Source organism: Lathyrus oleraceus, chromosome 2, assembly GCF_024323335.1.
Source record: "Lathyrus oleraceus cultivar Zhongwan6 chromosome 2, CAAS_Psat_ZW6_1.0, whole genome shotgun sequence".
Classification (NCBI taxonomy): domain Eukaryota; kingdom Viridiplantae; phylum Streptophyta; class Magnoliopsida; order Fabales; family Fabaceae; genus Lathyrus; species Lathyrus oleraceus.
The window spans coordinates 107,336,876-107,356,408 of record NC_066580.1 but is presented as its reverse complement, the minus strand read 5'-3'; the positions used below and the strand labels follow the sequence as shown (position 1 = coordinate 107,356,408).

At 38.7% G+C, this 19,533-nt stretch overlaps 2 long non-coding RNA genes across 4 annotated transcripts in view; both read left to right on the top strand.

The window, feature by feature from the left end:
• LOC127118312 (uncharacterized) overlaps positions 1–18,819 on the top strand; it is a 62,172-nt gene extending 43,353 nt beyond the window's left edge. For both annotated transcript variants that reach the window (XR_007802177.1, XR_007802176.1), the window contains 2 exons: positions 17,942–18,101; positions 18,252–18,819. This is a non-coding gene — a long non-coding RNA (uncharacterized LOC127118312). The remainder of the gene's footprint in view (positions 1–17,941; positions 18,102–18,251) is intronic.
• Positions 15,620–17,604, top strand: LOC127118311 (uncharacterized). 2 transcript variants are annotated; one of them, XR_007802175.1, is made up of 4 exons: positions 15,620–15,958; positions 16,200–16,300; positions 16,396–17,047; positions 17,150–17,604. It is a non-coding gene; the product is annotated as an uncharacterized LOC127118311 (long non-coding RNA). The 2 variants fall into 2 exon arrangements; XR_007802174.1 differs by having other exon boundaries at positions 16,396–17,604.
• Positions 18,820–19,533: the final 714 nt, after the last annotated feature.

Sequence of the window (19,533 nt, the reverse complement as noted above, 5' to 3'; positions counted from 1 at the left end):
ACGACTAAACCTAAGTTTTTTATTAGTGGGTCTGACAAGATTTACAAATCCTTCTCCTACGTATCTCAACAGAGAAATCAAGGCTTACATAGTTTTGGGTAGAAAAATGTTTGTTTGTTGGTCGATTTTAGCGAAAGCTACTTTGTGCCAAATCGACGAAAACATTGTTGGACTACCCAAAACAGGTGGAGAAACATTTCCTTGCATTGTTTTGAAATAAAGTACCTTTCGTTTGAGAAAAGGTTTAAAAGTCAATCGCACGACGGCGAGAAAAGGTTTAAGAGTCAATCGCACGGCGGCGAGGAAAGAAATTGATTGGTTTGATATGTTTTGAGTTATGGCGAGAACTTGGATGAGCGAGATATCCATCTCGAATCCTAGTCCCAGGAGTGCGTGGTATCCACCATGTTCCATTTCCATCTTATTTGCAGAAATGTTTAATAAGAATTAAGTGTTTTTGAGGTTTGATTGAGAAAGGGTTTGAAGAAACCGCATTGACAATTTTGGACGATGGCGAGAGCTAAGATAGGCGAGGCATCCACCTCGAATCTTAATCTCAGGAGTGCACGGTATCCACCATGTTCCATTTCCATCCTTATTGAAAAAAAGTGTTTAAATAGGAATTAAGTATTTTTGAGTTTTATTATGAAAATGGTTTGACATTGGATCAAGCATTTGATGGACGTTTAAGAGAAAGATTTGAATGAAGGTTTGAGAGAAACAAAACGCAATCGCGCGCTCGCAATATGGACTGAACAGAGTCGCCACCGAACTTTATTTATTCCTAAAAAGGAAAGGGGAAATATCGATAAAACCCAATAAATAATGACAATGATTATGGTCGTCGCAACCAAATCAGGGTTCGGGAGTCGCTTACGCAAGGGGAAGGTATTAGCACCTGTCACGTCCGTTGTACTCAACGAGAACCGTTAGGTTAGTTGTGCGCATTAATGTTAGTTTGAAATGTTAGGCTTTAAGTTATTAGGTGGGAAAGAAAGAATAGAAGAGAGGAGAATGTTTTTGGATTTTTTGACGAACGACTAAACCTAAGTTTTTTATTAGTGGGCCTGACAAGATTTACAAATCCTTCTCCTACGTATCTCAACAGAGAAATCAAGGCTTACATAGTTTTGGGTAGAAAAATGTTTGTTTGTTGGTCGATTTTAGCGAAAGCTACTTTGTGCCAAATCGACGAAAACATTGTTGGACTACCCAAAACAGGTGGAGAAACATTTCCTTGCATTGTTTTGAAATAAAGTACCTTTCGTTTGAGAAAAGGTTTAAAAGTCAATCGCACGACGGCGAGAAAAGGTTTAAGAGTCAATCGCACGGCGGCGAGGAAAGAAATTGATTGGTTTGATATGTTTTGAGTTATGGCGAGAACTTGGATGAGCGAGATATCCATCTCGAATCCTAGTCCCAGGAGTGCGTGGTATCCACCATGTTCCATTTCCATCTTATTTGCAGAAATGTTTAATAAGAATTAAGTGTTTTTGAGGTTTGATTGAGAAAGGGTTTGAAGAAACCGCATTGACAATTTTGGACGATGGCGAGAGCTAAGATAGGCGAGGCATCCACCTCGAATCTTAATCTCAGGAGTGCACGATATCCACCATGTTCCATTTCCATCCTTATTGAAAAAAAGTGTTTAAATAGGAATTAAGTATTTTTGAGTTTTATTATGAAAATGGCTTGACATTGGATCAAGCATTTGATGGACGTTTAAGAGAAAGATTTGAATGAAGGTTTGAGAGAAACAAAACGCAATCGCGCGCTCGCAATATGGACTGAACAGAGTCGCCACCGAACTTTATTTATTCCTAAAAAGGAAAGGGGAAATATCGATAAAACCCAATAAATAATGACAATGATTATGGTCGTCGCAACCAAATCAGGGTTCGGGAGTCGCTTACGCAAGGGGAAGGTATTAGCACCTGTCACGTCCGTTGTACTCAACGAGAACCGTTAGGTTAGTTGTGCGCATAAATGTTAGTTTGAAATGTTAGGCTTTAAGTTATTAGGTGGGAAAGAAAGAATAGAAGAGAGGAGAATGTTTTTGGATTTTTTGACGAACGACTAAACCTAAGTTTTTTATTAGTGGGCCTGACAAGATTTACAAATCCTTCTCCTACGTATCTCAACAGAGAAATCAAGGCTTACATAGTTTTGGGTAGAAAAATGTTTGTTTGTTGGTCGATTTTAGCGAAAGCTACTTTGTGCCAAATCGACGAAAACATTGTTGGACTACCCAAAACAGGTGGAGAAACATTTCCTTGCATTGTTTTGAAATAAAGTACCTTTCGTTTGAGAAAAGGTTTAAAAGTCAATCGCACGACGGCGAGAAAAGGTTTAAGAGTCAATCGCACGGCGGCGAGGAAAGAAATTGATTGGTTTGATATGTTTTGAGTTATGGCGAGAACTTGGATGAGCGAGATATCCATCTCGAATCCTAGTCCCAGGAGTGCGTGGTATCCACCATGTTCCATTTCCATCTTATTTGCAGAAATGTTTAATAAGAATTAAGTGTTTTTGAGGTTTGATTGAGAAAGGGTTTGAAGAAACCGCATTGACAATTTTGGACGATGGCGAGAGCTAAGATAGGCGAGGCATCCACCTCGAATCTTAATCTCAGGAGTGCACGGTATCCACCATGTTCCATTTCCATCCTTATTGAAAAAAAGTGTTTAAATAGGAATTAAGTATTTTTGAGTTTTATTATGAAAATGGCTTGACATTGGATCAAGCATTTGATGGACGTTTAAGAGAAAGATTTGAATGAAGGTTTGAGAGAAACAAAACGCAATCGCGCGCTCGCAATATGGACTGAACAGAGTCGCCACCGAACTTTATTTATTCCTAAAAAGGAAAGGGGAAATATCGATAAAACCCAATAAATAATGACAATGATTATGGTCGTCGCAACCAAATCAGGGTTCGGGAGTCGCTTACGCAAGGGGAAGGTATTAGCACCTGTCACGTCCGTTGTACTCAACGAGAACCGTTAGGTTAGTTGTGCGCATTAATGTTAGTTTGAAATGTTAGGCTTTAAGTTATTAGGTGGGAAAGAAAGAAAGAAGAGAGGAGAATGTTTTTGGATTTTTTGACGAACGACTAAACCTAAGTTTTTTATTAGTGGGCCTGACAAGATTTACAAATCCTTCTCCTACGTATCTCAACAGAGAAATCAAGGCTTACATAGTTTTGGGTAGAAAAATGTTTGTTTGTTGGTCGATTTTAGCGAAAGCTACTTTGTGCCAAATCGACGAAAACATTGTTGGACTACCCAAAACAGGTGGAGAAACATTTCCTTGCATTGTTTTGAAATAAAGTACCTTTCGTTTGAGAAAAGGTTTAAAAGTCAATCGCACGACGGCGAGAAAAGGTTTAAGAGTCAATCGCACGGCGGCGAGGAAAGAAATTGATTGGTTTGATATGTTTTGAGTTATGGCGAGAACTTGGATGAGCGAGATATCCATCTCGAATCCTAGTCCCAGGAGTGCGTGGTATCCACCATGTTCCATTTCCATCTTATTTGCAGAAATGTTTAATAAGAATTAAGTGTTTTTGAGGTTTGATTGAGAAAGGGTTTGAAGAAACCGCATTGACAATTTTGGACGATGGCGAGAGCTAAGATAGGCGAGGCATCCACCTCGAATCTTAATCTCAGGAGTGCACGGTATCCACCATGTTCCATTTCCATCCTTATTGAAAAAAAGTGTTTAAATAGGAATTAAGTATTTTTGAGTTTTATTATGAAAATGGCTTGACATTGGATCAAGCATTTGATGGACGTTTAAGAGAAAGATTTGAATGAAGGTTTGAGAGAAACAAAACGCAATCGCGCGCTCGCAATATGGACTGAACAGAGTCGCCACCGAACTTTATTTATTCCTAAAAAGGAAAGGGGAAATATCGATAAAACCCAATAAATAATGACAATGATTATGGTCGTCGCAACCAAATCAGGGTTCGGGAGTCGCTTACGCAAGGGGAAGGTATTAGCACCTGTCACGTCCGTTGTACTCAACGAGAACCGTTAGGTTAGTTGTGCGCATTAATGTTAGTTTGAAATGTTAGGCTTTAAGTTATTAGGTGGGAAAGAAAGAATAGAAGAGAGGAGAATGTTTTTGGATTTTTTGACGAACGACTAAACCTAAGTTTTTTATTAGTGGGCCTGACAAGATTTACAAATCCTTCTCCTACGTATCTCAACAGAGAAATCAAGGCTTACATAGTTTTGGGTAGAAAAATGTTTGTTTGTTGGTCGATTTTAGCGAAAGCTACTTTGTGCCAAATCGACGAAAACATTGTTGGACTACCCAAAACAGGTGGAGAAACATTTCCTTGCATTGTTTTGAAATAAAGTACCTTTCGTTTGAGAAAAGGTTTAAAAGTCAATCGCACGACGGCGAGAAAAGGTTTAAGAGTCAATCGCACGGCGGCGAGGAAAGAAATTGATTGGTTTGATATGTTTTGAGTTATGGCGAGAACTTGGATGAGCGAGATATCCATCTCGAATCCTAGTCCCAGGAGTGCGTGGTATCTACCATGTTCCATTTCCATCTTATTTGCAGAAATGTTTAATAAGAATTAAGTGCTTTTGAGGTTTGATTGAGAAAGGGTTTGAAGAAACCGCATTGACAATTTTGGACGATGGCGAGAGCTAAGATAGGCGAGGCATCCACCTCGAATCTTAATCTCAGGAGTGCACGGTATCCACCATGTTCCATTTCCATCCTTATTGAAAAAAAGTGTTTAAATAGGAATTAAGTATTTTTGAGTTTTATTATGAAAATGGCTTGACATTGGATCAAGCATTTGATGGACGTTTAAGAGAAAGATTTGAATGAAGGTTTGAGAGAAACAAAACGCAATCGCGCGCTCGCAATATGGACTGAACAGAGTCGCCACCGAACTTTATTTATTCCTAAAAAGGAAAGGGGAAATATCGATAAAACCCAATAAATAATGACAATGATTATGGTCGTCGCAACCAAATCAGGGTTCGGGAGTCGCTTACGCAAGGGGAAGGTATTAGCACCTGTCACGTCCGTTGTACTCAACGAGAACCGTTAGGTTAGTTGTGCGCATTAATGTTAGTTTGAAATGTTAGGCTTTAAGTTATTAGGTGGGAAAGAAAGAATAGAAGAGAGGAGAATGTTTTTGGATTTTTTGACGAACGACTAAACCTAAGTTTTTTATTAGTGGGCCTGACAAGATTTACAAATCCTTCTCCTACGTATCTCAACAGAGAAATCAAGGCTTACATAGTTTTGGGTAGAAAAATGTTTGTTTGTTGGTCGATTTTAGCGAAAGCTACTTTGTGCCAAATCGACGAAAACATTGTTGGACTACCCAAAACAGGTGGAGAAACATTTCCTTGCATTGTTTTGAAATAAAGTACCTTTCGTTTGAGAAAAGGTTTAAAAGTCAATCGCACGACGGCGAGAAAAGGTTTAAGAGTCAATCGCACGGCGGCGAGGAAAGAAATTGATTGGTTTGATATGTTTTGAGTTATGGCGAGAACTTGGATGAGCGAGATATCCATCTCGAATCCTAGTCCCAGGAGTGCGTGGTATCCACCATGTTCCATTTCCATCTTATTTGCAGAAATGTTTAATAAGAATTAAGTGTTTTTGAGGTTTGATTGAGAAAGGGTTTGAAGAAACCGCATTGACAATTTTGGACGATGGCGAGAGCTAAGATAGGCGAGGCATCCACCTCGAATCTTAATCTCAGGAGTGCACGGTATCCACCATGTTCCATTTCCATCCTTATTGAAAAAAAGTGTTTAAATAGGAATTAAGTATTTTTGAGTTTTATTATGAAAATGGCTTGACATTGGATCAAGCATTTGATGGACGTTTAAGAGAAAGATTTGAATGAAGGTTTGAGAGAAACAAAACGCAATCGCGCGCTCGCAATATGGACTGAACAGAGTCGCCACCGAACTTTATTTATTCCTAAAAAGGAAAGGGGAAATATCGATAAAACCCAATAAATAATGACAATGATTATGGTCGTCGCAACCAAATCAGGGTTCGGGAGTCGCTTACGCAAGGGGAAGGTATTAGCACCTGTCACGTCCGTTGTACTCAACGAGAACCGTTAGGTTAGTTGTGCGCATTAATGTTAGTTTGAAATGTTAGGCTTTAAGTTATTAGGTGGGAAAGAAAGAATAGAAGAGAGGAGAATGTTTTTGGATTTTTTGACGAACGACTAAACCTAAGTTTTTTATTAGTGGGCCTGACAAGATTTACAAATCCTTCTCCTACGTATCTCAACAGAGAAATCAAGGCTTACATAGTTTTGGGTAGAAAAATGTTTGTTTGTTGGTCGATTTTAGCGAAAGCTACTTTGTGCCAAATCGACGAAAACATTGTTGGACTACCCAAAACAGGTGGAGAAACATTTCCTTGCATTGTTTTGAAATAAAGTACCTTTCGTTTGAGAAAAGGTTTAAAAGTCAATCGCACGACGGCGAGAAAAGGTTTAAGAGTCAATCGCACGGCGGCGAGGAAAGAAATTGATTGGTTTGATATGTTTTGAGTTATGGCGAGAACTTGGATGAGCGAGATATCCATCTCGAATCCTAGTCCCAGGAGTGCGTGGTATCCACCATGTTCCATTTCCATCTTATTTGCAGAAATGTTTAATAAGAATTAAGTGTTTTTGAGGTTTGATTGAGAAAGGGTTTGAAGAAACCGCATTGACAATTTTGGACGATGGCGAGAGCTAAGATAGGCGAGGCATCCACCTCGAATCTTAATCTCAGGAGTGCACAGTATCCACCATGTTCCATTTCCATCCTTATTGAAAAAAAGTGTTTAAATAGGAATTAAGTATTTTTGAGTTTTATTATGAAAATGGCTTGACATTGGATCAAGCATTTGATGGACGTTTAAGAGAAAGATTTGAATGAAGGTTTGAGAGAAACAAAACGCAATCGCGCGCTCGCAATATGGACTGAACAGAGTCGCCACCGAACTTTATTTATTCCTAAAAAGGAAAGGGGAAATATCGATAAAACCCAATAAATAATGACAATGATTATGGTCGTCGCAACCAAATCAGGGTTCGGGAGTCGCTTACGCAAGGGGAAGGTATTAGCACCTGTCACGTCCGTTGTACTCAACGAGAACCGTTAGGTTAGTTGTGCGCATTAATGTTAGTTTGAAATGTTAGGCTTTAAGTTATTAGGTGGGAAAGAAAGAATAGAAGAGAGGAGAATGTTTTTGGATTTTTTGACGAACGACTAAACCTAAGTTTTTTATTAGTGGGCCTGACAAGATTTACAAATCCTTCTCCTACGTATCTCAACAGAGAAATCAAGGCTTACATAGTTTTGGGTAGAAAAATGTTTGTTTGTTGGTCCATTTTAGCGAAAGCTACTTTGTGCCAAATCGACGAAAACATTGTTGGACTACCCAAAACAGGTGGAGAAACATTTCCTTGCATTGTTTTGAAATAAAGTACCTTTCGTTTGAGAAAAGGTTTAAAAGTCAATCGCACGACGGCGAGAAAAGGTTTAAGAGTCAATCGCACGGCGGCGAGGAAAGAAATTGATTGGTTTGATATGTTTTGAGTTATGGCGAGAACTTGGATGAGCGAGATATCCATCTCGAATCCTAGTCCCAGGAGTGCGTGGTATCCACCATGTTCCATTTCCATCTTATTTGCAGAAATGTTTAATAAGAATTAAGTGTTTTTGAGGTTTGATTGAGAAAGGGTTTGAAGAAACCGCATTGACAATTTTGGACGATGGCGAGAGCTAAGATAGGCGAGGCATCCACCTCGAATCTTAATCTCAGGAGTGCACAGTATCCACCATGTTCCATTTCCATCCTTATTGAAAAAAAGTGTTTAAATAGGAATTAAGTATTTTTGAGTTTTATTATGAAAATGGCTTGACATTGGATCAAGCATTTGATGGACGTTTAAGAGAAAGATTTGAATGAAGGTTTGAGAGAAACAAAACGCAATCGCGCGCTCGCAATATGGACTGAACAGAGTCGCCACCGAACTTTATTTATTCCTAAAAAGGAAAGGGGAAATATCGATAAAACCCAATAAATAATGACAATGATTATGGTCGTCGCAACCAAATCAGGGTTCGGGAGTCGCTTACGCAAGGGGAAGGTATTAGCACCTGTCACGTCCGTTGTACTCAACGAGAACCGTTAGGTTAGTTGTGCGCATTAATGTTAGTTTGAAATGTTAGGCTTTAAGTTATTAGGTGGGAAAGAAAGAATAGAAGAGAGGAGAATGTTTTTGGATTTTTTGACGAACGACTAAACCTAAGTTTTTTATTAGTGGGCCTGACAAGATTTACAAATCCTTCTCCTACGTATCTCAACAGAGAAATCAAGGCTTACATAGTTTTGGGTAGAAAAATGTTTGTTTGTTGGTCGATTTTAGCGAAAGCTACTTTGTGCCAAATCGACGAAAACATTGTTGGACTACCCAAAACAGGTGGAGAAACATTTCCTTGCATTGTTTTGAAATAAAGTACCTTTCGTTTGAGAAAAGGTTTAAAAGTCAATCGCACGACGGCGAGAAAAGGTTTAAGAGTCAATCGCACGGCGGCGAGGAAAGAAATTGATTGGTTTGATATGTTTTGAGTTATGGCGAGAACTTGGATGAGCGAGATATCCATCTCGAATCCTAGTCCCAGGAGTGCGTGGTATCCACCATGTTCCATTTCCATCTTATTTGCAGAAATGTTTAATAAGAATTAAGTGTTTTTGAGGTTTGATTGAGAAAGGGTTTGAAGAAACCGCATTGACAATTTTGGACGATGGCGAGAGCTAAGATAGGCGAGGCATCCACCTCGAATCTTAATCTCAGGAGTGCACAGTATCCACCATGTTCCATTTCCATCCTTATTGAAAAAAAGTGTTTAAATAGGAATTAAGTATTTTTGAGTTTTATTATGAAAATGGCTTGACATTGGATCAAGCATTTGATGGACGTTTAAGAGAAAGATTTGAATGAAGGTTTGAGAGAAACAAAACGCAATCGCGCGCTCGCAATATGGACTGAACAGAGTCGCCACCGAACTTTATTTATTCCTAAAAAGGAAAGGGGAAATATCGATAAAACCCAATAAATAATGACAATGATTATGGTCGTCGCAACCAAATCAGGGTTCGGGAGTCGCTTACGCAAGGGGAAGGTATTAGCACCTGTCACGTCCGTTGTACTCAACGAGAACCGTTAGGTTAGTTGTGCGCATTAATGTTAGTTTGAAATGTTAGGCTTTAAGTTATTAGGTGGGAAAGAAAGAATAGAAGAGAGGAGAATGTTTTTGGATTTTTTGACGAACGACTAAACCTAAGTTTTTTATTAGTGGGCCTGACAAGATTTACAAATCCTTCTCCTACGTATCTCAACAGAGAAATCAAGGCTTACATAGTTTTGGGTAGAAAAATGTTTGTTTGTTGGTCGATTTTAGCGAAAGCTACTTTGTGCCAAATCGACGAAAACATTGTTGGACTATCCAAAACAGGTGGAGAAACATTTCCTTGCATTGTTTTGAAATAAAGTACCTTTCGTTTGAGAAAAGGTTTAAAAGTCAATCGCACGACGGCGAGAAAAGGTTTAAGAGTCAATCGCACGGCGGCGAGGAAAGAAATTGATTGGTTTGATATGTTTTGAGTTATGGCGAGAACTTGGATGAGCGAGATATCCATCTCGAATCCTAGTCCCAGGAGTGCGTGGTATCCACCATGTTCCATTTCCATCTTATTTGCAGAAATGTTTAATAAGAATTAAGTGTTTTTGAGGTTTGATTGAGAAAGGGTTTGAAGAAACCGCATTGACAATTTTGGACGATGGCGAGAGCTAAGATAGGCGAGGCATCCACCTCGAATCTTAATCTCAGGAGTGCACGATATCCACCATGTTCCATTTCCATCCTTATTGAAAAAAAGTGTTTAAATAGGAATTAAGTATTTTTGAGTTTTATTATGAAAATGGCTTGACATTGGATCAAGCATTTGATGGACGTTTAAGAGAAAGATTTGAATGAAGGTTTGAGAGAAACAAAACGCAATCGCGCGCTCGCAATATGGACTGAACAGAGTCGCCACCGAACTTTATTTATTCCTAAAAAGGAAAGGGGAAATATCGATAAAACCCAATAAATAATGACAATGATTATGGTCGTCGCAACCAAATCAGGGTTCGGGAGTCGCTTACGCAAGGGGAAGGTATTAGCACCTGTCACGTCCGTTGTACTCAACGAGAACCGTTAGGTTAGTTGTGCGCATTAATGTTAGTTTGAAATGTTAGGCTTTAAGTTATTAGGTGGGAAAGAAAGAATAGAAGAGAGGAGAATGTTTTTGGATTTTTTGACGAACGACTAAACCTAAGTTTTTTATTAGTGGGCCTGACAAGATTTACAAATCCTTCTCCTACGTATCTCAACAGAGAAATCAAGGCTTACATAGTTTTGGGTAGAAAAATGTTTGTTTGTTGGTCGATTTTAGCGAAAGCTACTTTGTGCCAAATCGACGAAAACATTGTTGGACTACCCAAAACAGGTGGAGAAACATTTCCTTGCATTGTTTTGAAATAAAGTACCTTTCGTTTGAGAAAAGGTTTAAAAGTCAATCGCACGACGGCGAGAAAAGGTTTAAGAGTCAATCGCACGGCGGCGAGGAAAGAAATTGATTGGTTTGATATGTTTTGAGTTATGGCGAGAACTTGGATGAGCGAGATATCCATCTCGAATCCTAGTCCCAGGAGTGCGTGGTATCCACCATGTTCCATTTCCATCTTATTTGCAGAAATGTTTAATAAGAATTAAGTGTTTTTGAGGTTTGATTGAGAAAGGGTTTGAAGAAACCGCATTGACAATTTTGGACGATGGCGAGAGCTAAGATAGGCGAGGCATCCACCTCGAATCTTAATCTCAGGAGTGCACGGTATCCACCATGTTCCATTTCCATCCTTATTGAAAAAAAGTGTTTAAATAGGAATTAAGTATTTTTGAGTTTTATTATGAAAATGGCTTGACATTGGATCAAGCATTTGATGGACGTTTAAGAGAAAGATTTGAATGAAGGTTTGAGAGAAACAAAACGCAATCGCGCGCTCGCAATATGGACTGAACAGAGTCGCCACCGAACTTTATTTATTCCTAAAAAGGAAAGGGGAAATATCGATAAAACCCAATAAATAATGACAATGATTATGGTCGTCGCAACCAAATCAGGGTTCGGGAGTCGCTTACGCAAGGGGAAGGTATTAGCACCTGTCACGTCCGTTGTACTCAACGAGAACCGTTAGGTTAGTTGTGCGCATTAATGTTAGTTTGAAATGTTAGGCTTTAAGTTATTAGGTGGGAAAGAAAGAATAGAAGAGAGGAGAATGTTTTTGGATTTTTTGACGAACGACTAAACCTAAGTTTTTTATTAGTGGGCCTGACAAGATTTACAAATCCTTCTCCTACGTATCTCAACAGAGAAATCAAGGCTTACATAGTTTTGGGTAGAAAAATGTTTGTTTGTTGGTCGATTTTAGCGAAAGCTACTTTGTGCCAAATCGACGAAAACATTGTTGGACTACCCAAAACAGGTGGAGAAACATTTCCTTGCATTGTTTTGAAATAAAGTACCTTTCGTTTGAGAAAAGGTTTAAAAGTCAATCGCACGACGGCGAGAAAAGGTTTAAGAGTCAATCGCACGGCGGCGAGGAAAGAAATTGATTGGTTTGATATGTTTTGAGTTATGGCGAGAACTTGGATGAGCGAGATATCCATCTCGAATCCTAGTCCCAGGAGTGCGTGGTATCCACCATGTTCCATTTCCATCTTATTTGCAGAAATGTTTAATAAGAATTAAGTGTTTTTGAGGTTTGATTGAGAAAGGGTTTGAAGAAACCGCATTGACAATTTTGGACGATGGCGAGAGCTAAGATAGGCGAGGCATCCACCTCGAATCTTAATCTCAGGAGTGCACGGTATCCACCATGTTCCATTTCCATCCTTATTGAAAAAAAGTGTTTAAATAGGAATTAAGTATTTTTGAGTTTTATTATGAAAATGGCTTGACATTGGATCAAGCATTTGATGGACGTTTAAGAGAAAGATTTGAATGAAGGTTTGAGAGAAACAAAACGCAATCGCGCGCTCGCAATATGGACTGAACAGAGTCGCCACCGAACTTTATTTATTCCTAAAAAGGAAAGGGGAATATCGATAAAACCCAATAAATAATGACAATGATTATGGTCGTCGCAACCAAATCAGGGTTCGGGAGTCGCTTACGCAAGGGGAAGGTATTAGCACCTGTCACGTCCGTTGTACTCAACGAGAACCGTTAGGTTAGTTGTGCGCATTAATGTTAGTTTGAAATGTTAGGCTTTAAGTTATTAGGTGGGAAAGAAAGAATAGAAGAGAGGAGAATGTTTTTGGATTTTTTGACGAACGACTAAACCTAAGTTTTTTATTAGTGGGCCTGACAAGATTTACAAATCCTTCTCCTACGTATCTCAACAGAGAAATCAAGGCTTACATAGTTTTGGGTAGAAAAATGTTTGTTTGTTGGTCGATTTTAGCGAAAGCTACTTTGTGCCAAATCGACGAAAACATTGTTGGACTACCCAAAACAGGTGGAGAAACATTTCCTTGCATTGTTTTGAAATAAAGTACCTTTCGTTTGAGAAAAGGTTTAAAAGTCAATCGCACGACGGCGAGAAAAGGTTTAAGAGTCAATCGCACGGCGGCGAGGAAAGAAATTGATTGGTTTGATATGTTTTGAGTTATGGCGAGAACTTGGATGAGCGAGATATCCATCTCGAATCCTAGTCCCAGGAGTGCGTGGTATCCACCATGTTCCATTTCCATCTTATTTGCAGAAATGTTTAATAAGAATTAAGTGTTTTTGAGGTTTGATTGAGAAAGGGTTTGAAGAAACCGCATTGACAATTTTGGACGATGGCGAGAGCTAAGATAGGCGAGGCATCCACCTCGAATCTTAATCTCAGGAGTGCACGGTATCCACCATGTTCCATTTCCATCCTTATTGAAAAAAAGTGTTTAAATAGGAATTAAGTATTTTTGAGTTTTATTATGAAAATGGCTTGACATTGGATCAAGCATTTGATGGACGTTTAAGAGAAAGATTTGAATGAAGGTTTGAGAGAAACAAAACGCAATCGCGCGCTCGCAATATGGACTGAACAGAGTCGCCACCGAACTTTATTTATTCCTAAAAAGGAAAGGGGAAATATCGATAAAACCCAATAAATAATGACAATGATTATGGTCGTCGCAACCAAATCAGGGTTCGGGAGTCGCTTACGCAAGGGGAAGGTATTAGCACCTGTCACGTCCGTTGTACTCAACGAGAACCGTTAGGTTAGTTGTGCGCATTAATGTTAGTTTGAAATGTTAGGCTTTAAGTTATTAGGTGGGAAAGAAAGAATAGAAGAGAGGAGAATGTTTTTGGATTTTTTGACGAACGACTAAACCTAAGTTTTTTATTAGTGGGCCTGACAAGATTTACAAATCCTTCTCCTACGTATCTCAACAGAGAAATCAAGGCTTACATAGTTTTGGGTAGAAAAATGTTTGTTTGTTGGTCGATTTTAGCGAAAGCTACTTTGTGCCAAATCGACGAAAACATTGTTGGACTACCCAAAACAGGTGGAGAAACATTTCCTTGCATTGTTTTGAAATAAAGTACCTTTCGTTTGAGAAAAGGTTTAAAAGTCAATCGCACGACGGCGAGAAAAGGTTTAAGAGTCAATCGCACGGCGGCGAGGAAAGAAATTGATTGGTTTGATATGTTTTGAGTTATGGCGAGAACTTGGATGAGCGAGATATCCATCTCGAATCCTAGTCCCAGGAGTGCGTGGTATCCACCATGTTCCATTTCCATCTTATTTGCAGAAATGTTTAATAAGAATTAAGTGTTTTTGAGGTTTGATTGAGAAAGGGTTTGAAGAAACCGCATTGACAATTTTGGACGATGGCGAGAGCTAAGATAGGCGAGGCATCCACCTCGAATCTTAATCTCAGGAGTGCACGATATCCACCATGTTCCATTTCCATCCTTATTGAAAAAAAGTGTTTAAATAGGAATTAAGTATTTTTGAGTTTTATTATGAAAATGGCTTGACATTGGATCAAGCATTTGATGGACGTTTAAGAGAAAGATTTGAATGAAGGTTTGAGAGAAACAAAATAGATAAATTTGGATGATGGCGAGAACTAAGATAGGCGAGGTATCCACCTCGAATCTTAATCTCAGGAGTGCACGGTATCCACCATGTTCCACTTTCATCTTTATTGAAAAAAGTGTTTAAATAGGGATTAAGTATTTTTTTGAGTTTTTGTTATGAAAAATGGCTTGACGTTGGATCAAGCATTTGATGAAGGTTTGAAAGAAATGGAATAGAATGGGAGGAAGAAATGGATTGAATTGTTTGTTGAGAAAATACTCGATGTTGGATCGAGTCTTATTTTTGGGCTTTTGGAAATGATTGGTTTTATTCTTGTGTTAGTAGCTAACTAAACAGTCAAGCAAATAAAGAAATAAAAAGTAGTAAAATTATTACACATCAGGGGAGTGGGGGTACATTTTATCGAATGGGGATTCAAAGTAATGGAATAATTAAATCGGACCAATCAATAAATAAAGAATGAATGAGTGTAGGTGCAAGGGAACTGTCTAATTGTAAGAAGGCCCAAGAGTAAGCCATGTGAAGAAAATAAATAACACAACAAGTTATATTTACAACACACTTAAAAATTAAATCAAAAAAAGTAAAATCGAGATTTGCACGGATGGAAATTGAGGGACACACAAAACCTAAATAATGTGCTCAAAGCCGGTTTGCACATATTGACAATGATTGAAATGTCATATGTGATTAATCATAACGCGACAAAATTCTATTGTTATCTCGCTAAAATAATCATGGATAAACAACATGAGAGTAGTTGAACCGGTTTGCACATATTGACAATGATTGAAATGTCATATGTGATTAATCATAACGCGACAAAATTCTATTGTTATCTCGCTAAAATAATCATGGATAAACAACATGAGAGTAGTTGAATCCATAAATTAAAATCGATGTTTTGTTAATTAAAATAAATAAAAGGGGTAAATATTAAAAAAATGAGTTTGAGAGAAATTGGGTTAAAACATAAATTAAAAAGAAAATAAAATGTTGCAAAAACAAATACGCAACACTCAGGTGTCGAACCCAGGAAAAAGAGGGAGGTGAAGTATCTCCTATTCCATCCGGCCATGAGCTGCCTGCTACTAGGCTTGGAATAAATAAAGTATAAAAGGGGACAAGTGGTCCACTCACGAGAAAAATCAATATCAAAAAGGCTGTAACATGGGCCGTGAAAAATGGATTGAATAAGGCCCACATGTGGAACTCTTGGACTGTCGGGCCCCGGGTCAGTGAAGATCTGTTTCACCATGACTGGTCCAAACACAAAAATAAGTAAAGAAGACTAACAGACAAACCCTAGCCGCCTGGCTGTTCGGTACGAACTACGAAGATTCCCAACACTAATAATTATTGTCAGTAATTAATAAAAAGTTAATGCAAAAGAAAACCAACGGGTAGACTTAAAGGGGGCACAATAATCAATCCCTTAACCAATGATGCCCCTTAAAACAATCAAAATAAAGGGTCAAACCCAAAGGAACAGAAGCAAAAAAACGAAAAGTAATCGTCTCCTACTTCCAAAATCCACACTTTTCATAGAGAAAACAGTTCTTTCATCCTGGAACTGAACGGAAAATAAGTAAAAGAGGGAAACTTCTCAATCAGTAAAGAGACACAACCAGCATAACGATAACTATTCCTCATTCGACCCAAGGTCAAGAATGGATCGTTCCCAGTCACTAGCAAACGAGAACCAACACGCACGATTCGCTAAGAAAGCTTACCTGTTATCGCTAAATTGAAACGGTGATTTGAGAAGGTAACACCTCGTCTGACTCTTTTGTTTTCTTCGTGCTTCGTTCTCCTTTCTCCCTCTTCTAGATGGTTCGCGAATTGGGCTTTGTGAGGGTTCGCCTCTTCTTCTCTGATCAAAAATAGGGTTTCTTTTGTTTCTTGCTTTTTATCAACAATGGCCGCTCCATTCTCTAGGGTTTTTATGAATAGTAATTTTCCTTTTATATGCGACTAATCCCTTTCCTGCTGTGTTTCCTGTTCTGTAGTGGAACCTGTTCGTACGGAGGATGCTTGGGGATTTTTGTCTTCATTCCAACTTGTGGTCCCTCCCTCAATTCTCTTCATCTCCAAGAAAATTTTACTGTCGGTAAGAAGCTTATTTACTGCAGTCTATTTCACTTGAATAGAATATACATTTTCCTCGAATTATCGAAATGTAACCGTGTGGTTTGATGCTTGCAGGAGAAAACATTGAGCTTGTGAGCATGGATTTCACATGGCTTTGGTGCGATTCGTTCGGAGGTAAAATGCTGCGGAATTGGCGTTGTCGCGATGTTTGATTTCAATCTGCTGTAGGAATCCCAAGGAATACAAATGATAAGCTTTTTGATCCTTTCAGAATTTTATCTGATAAAGCAATTGGCTGGACAGGTTTGTCATCCTGAAGTCTTACTGGATTGCACTTCTTTATCATCATCACTCTTGACAGGAAGGTCCTGACCCTTGAGCAATAATGTGACAGGTCCAAGACTTTTGACATTTTCATCATCAGAACTGTTGGAACCTCTTGGTTTGGATCGAATATGAAACCGATATTGGAGATTCATTACTTCTGCTTCTCAAAGCGATCCAGTTTGTGGCAGGATTTTTGTGGAATTTCATGATGGCTGTTGGAAACTGATTGATTCTGGAGAGGGTTCTGATGCTCCATTGGCATCATTGGATGTACATGGAATCAAGGAGTCCCTCTTGCATATGATGTTACAAAGAATTGAGATATCCTTCAAAGAATCTATTAGAAGAAATGTCCAAAATGAAGTGGAAATGCAAAATGGAAACACTGTCGGAAAACTCAAAATAGAAGTAGTTGAAATAGCCATGGACCGAGATTGCGGTACTGATATTTACTGTCCTACTTCTGTTTGCATGGTTTTATGATTATCATTATTGGACTGATGCGAATTTTATTTTGCTTGCTTGGAGACGAAACATGTAGGTTGGCGCTACTGCAAGGTTCGCTCGCCGGTCAGTTCAGGTTAAGCTCAAGGCATATCAAAACGAATTGGTTTGTATGGAAGTCGAGTCCCTTTCCATGTGAATTAAGCTTGGATTATCTAAAAGATATTTATCATTTTCAGATTGTCCATGCTATCTTCGTATCGTAGGTGAACCATGGTCATTCTCTACATCTTTAGAAGATGGAGTCTTCTCAACAGATGGAGCGATTCCAGACCGTTCCGTCCCGAAATGACTAGCTGAAGCTGAACTATAAGGTATATTTATTTTGTCTGCATTTTGAATCTGGAGACTTGTTTTAAAGGTTAAGAACCGGAAACCTATGAAGTTGAACTTTGTTCTCTTGAAGCTTTTTTCTAAATTCTCGCCATGCTCTATGATGGAGCCTGTAAAAGCCTTGAGACTATCAAATGATGGCTGTGAAGTTTGATGTTGAACCTCAATTTTCGATGCCAAAGTTGCTTGAGATATCATCTCTTTAGGAACTATGGGCGGCTTCACACTAGGATCAATGGATTTCACATTTTGTGCTAAAGTTTTCCCTTCTTTTACCTGAGGTTGAACAGCCAGGTTTGCAAAATTCAACTGACCAACTATACATTCTTGATGATTATGCTTTTTTGGAAACTCACTTGTTACATTTCTATTGCTTCTCTGGTCCGGTGGTATGGTTTGAAAAAACTTATGGTTGGACCAAGTTTCAATAGCTTTTGGCGTACATTGCAAGCATGCTTTTATGAGTTTAAAACTTGAGTCCCTTTACTGATTTCAGGTGTTTGAAAGAAGTTAAAGACAATTCGGTGCCAAGACTAAAACCAGGTGTGTTGTTACACTGCTGTCCAATTACCGTAGAATTGGTGCGACTTGAGATACAGAGAGCAATATTTGGAGGAGGTTCTACGTCGTGATTAGCAGATCATCCTGTCATAACGGTATACAAATCAATCCATTGTTTGACAATAACTGATGAGCTAGATGGTTAACCAATTCAGAAACATCAGGGTTTTCATTATGGTTTGGTTCTGAATGACTTGTTTGTCTTAACTTATTCAAAAAGGCACAACGTTTGAACTAATTTGCAGCCTCTGATCTTTGCCATGTTGGGTGGAAGTCTAGCTGTTTTACTATGTAACATAGAAACAAGTGAGCTAAAATTATGTCATGACGCCGTTACCGGTGAAAACCCACCAAGCCCAGATACGAAATGCTGCATGTTGTCCACCGTTGCAATCTTACTTGCCTTTGCGGTTACAAGTCTGAATTACCTTTATTTGGAATTAACCCCGCAAATGCTATGGCCTCGCCTGGTAGATGTGGTCTGTGATTATCTTTGACAATGTATAATTTCATGATTAATCTTTTCTTTTTGCAGTGAGGTGAAGGTCTCCTCCATTAAAAGCAATTCATGTGTTTTGCTAACACTAGAGAAGCTTTAAGCAGCATTTGATGTCCCCCAAATAAAGATGTAGTTTATCAGTGTGTTTTGTCCATTTATTTGAAAGAAGATATGTAGTGTATCAGTGTTTGGTGTTGTAGATGTTGTAAAGGTATTTGATGTACAAGAATACGTGTCTCAAGAATATCAAGAAAACATGTATCGTTGCCTCCTATTGCAATATGTAGTTTGTTCAATAAAATGTTTGTTTCTTACTTCCTGTGAATTTGTCTTTCAAGTAAAGCAAACGCCTGGATTGCAGCTTTCAATTTATTGTCTTTATGCACCTCCTCTTTTTCTACACAGTATCCGGCCAAGACCACTGCACTCACTACCCCAACACTCACGCCAGTTATCAGGCCAACATAATTGGAACTCGAACCAGAGGTATCACCACCGGCACCAGACGCCGCGTTTGCACTATAGAACTAGGATCGAGATCCTTAGCAGCTGCTATTGAGTCAATATAAACATTGAAATAAAGTAAATTGAGAGCTTTACTGACTATATCACAAAAGTGATCTGTCGTAAATGATTTTACTCCATTAGGTTCCTTTTCATTAAGTTGATCATCTCCCAAATGCAATCATGAAGCCTCTTACTCCATTCTTACCCAAAGCAAATAAACTCAAAGATGTGTAAAACACATTGCCACACCTCCTTTTACACAACTTGATCCATCACATGTTTCTGGGTGCAAGCTCTTCAATGCAGCTTGACCGGTTATTACACCAAAGCAATAACTGATTTTATCACATGATAAAGGGTTCCATGTCTTGCTTGACCAAGGGAAAATAATCACTCTATCTCAAGACAAATGGTGAGGCCCAAAGGTTTATGGAATATCAGGTGATGACAAGTCTAAACGAAACAAGTCGGTGGATAGATTCATGACCAGATGAAATGGTCATGAGGAGAAAAGAAAATGA